At 33.7% G+C, this 1,995-nt stretch overlaps 1 protein-coding gene across 11 annotated transcripts in view; it reads right to left on the reverse strand.

Moving 5' to 3' along the window:
* Positions 1-1,995, reverse strand: part of myo18ab (myosin XVIIIA b) — a 145,687-nt gene that overhangs the window by 91,837 nt on the left and 51,855 nt on the right. The gene's annotated exons all lie outside the window — the stretch shown is intronic.

The following is a 1,995-nucleotide window of genomic DNA, read 5'->3' on the forward strand; positions in this document are numbered from 1 at the left end:
ATCTGTTTAACATATGTTAATGAAGGTGTGTCAGGGGAGGAGTCTTACCTGCGCTCAGTTCCACGTTAATTGTGATGTACAAAAGAAATGTGCGTGGATTCAGGYRTACGCACAGTTTGATACATGTACATCGGGATGTTTTTGTGCGTACGCCGTTTTCTGGATTTGACCGTACGTCAGGTTTCAGTAAGAAATCCACACCAGTCTTTGTACATGAGGCCCCTGGACTCTGCAGTTTACACTCATCTACATTTTGTTCATATTTATTTGGAGCTATAAATTTAAATTGTATTTTAATAGTGACTTGTAAAACCTCCATGTGATAAAAAATCACCCTTTCAGCTAATTTTATTTAGTTCTTTGTTCATTAATATAAACAGTCCAGGATAAATCAACTAATAAACTACGACATGATCTGACCTGACCTCAGTCCTGTAGGACAGAATATGGACCCACCTTAGATCAGTCAGTAGAAGCAGTTTGTGTTTTTAAAGATGTTTAATTACAGTTTTACTGATTGATTTTGCAGGTACAGGTAAAGTTGATCAGTCCTCCTCTCTGGTTTTTGTTCCATCATGGATGGATTCATTTTATGATTTCAAGTAAAATGAGAATTTTAAATTTACTCAGAATAAAAAAGGTTTAATCCTACAGCCAGCAGTTCAGTTTTCATAAAACAAATGAGGCTGTAAATGAATGCATGGGGTCTGAAGAGAAGGAAGCAGCAGTGGAACGCTGACAGATTATTTAAACCACCAGAGAGGAGACATTAGACTGATGCTGAATGGTCAAATACTCAAATTTAAGAGGTTATTTTCACTCAAAAGTAAAAATACATAGWTTTGACAACAAAATGTCTGAACAGAATAGGCAAAATGTCAGCATTAAAAAACTTCCAGAGTTTTTCTCAATTAGAGTAAAGGGACAGAGAAGAACATTTGAAAATAAACTATATGTAAAAATAATTCATATTTTGATAATAATATTCAATAAGTTGGACATGTTCAGGTTTGTGTCCTCACATAGAAGGAAACTTTAAGGCTTTCTGTTTTCTGTAAAACTAAACAATTCATTCATTCAAGGTTTACATGGGTCAAAAAGTTAAACTTTGATTTTGATAAATAATCACAGTTTAAGGTTAATTTTCACGTTCATCTGACAGACCTCCCAAAAGCTTTGAAATTGTCTAAAATGTACTTTTTTGCAAACAAAATTATCTTACCATCACAAATATTTTTGGTACATTTTTAAATTACACAGTGGGGTGGCTGTGGCTGAGTGGTTAAGGGAGTTGTCGGTTTGACTCCCTGCTTTTCAGTCACAAGTTGGGCAAGACGCTAAACCCCCCACTGCCTGTGATGTGTGTGTTATCAGTGTATGAATGTGATTTAAAGCAGAGATTCTTAACCTATGGGCCGCGAGCGCTACCTTGGGGGCCTCAAAAGAACAACAGTTTTTAACTTTAGGCCGTGGGACCGCATTGATTTTGAATAAGGTGCAATACACTTTCTCACCAGTAGTAGAGGTAGTGCGCCACTCAGATGTTTAACAACGTTTTTAATACGTAGAAGAAGAAACTKAGAAAGCTGCCAAGAATGGAAACCTATTTTAAATTAAAAGTAGAAGCAAAAATGAAGGTAACCCTTTAAAAAAAAGCCAAAGTTTGTCACTAATGTTAAGTGCAGCATCTTGTTCTATCATGCAATATTTTAAAAGTTCAAAACTTTATCAAATACAGTTGCAGATACAACTATATTTTAATTTGCACTTTATCAAATTAATTTTTTAATTAATTTTTAAGCATTTTGTCAAAAAGCTGTTATTACTGTTATTGTTTGTCACTAATATGAAGAGCAGCTTCTGGTTCTACCATGCAAAATTTTAAAAAGGCTATACTTTTATTTGTACTTTATCGAATTTATTTTACAGTTATTTTCTATTTGAAACATTTAAACATTTTTAATTTATTTATTTTATGCCCACAATTTTATTTAT

The sequence above is a fragment of the Austrofundulus limnaeus genome, unplaced genomic scaffold (assembly GCF_001266775.1).
Source record: "Austrofundulus limnaeus strain Quisiro unplaced genomic scaffold, Austrofundulus_limnaeus-1.0 Scaffold297, whole genome shotgun sequence".
Taxonomy (NCBI): Eukaryota; Metazoa; Chordata; class Actinopteri; order Cyprinodontiformes; family Rivulidae; genus Austrofundulus; species Austrofundulus limnaeus.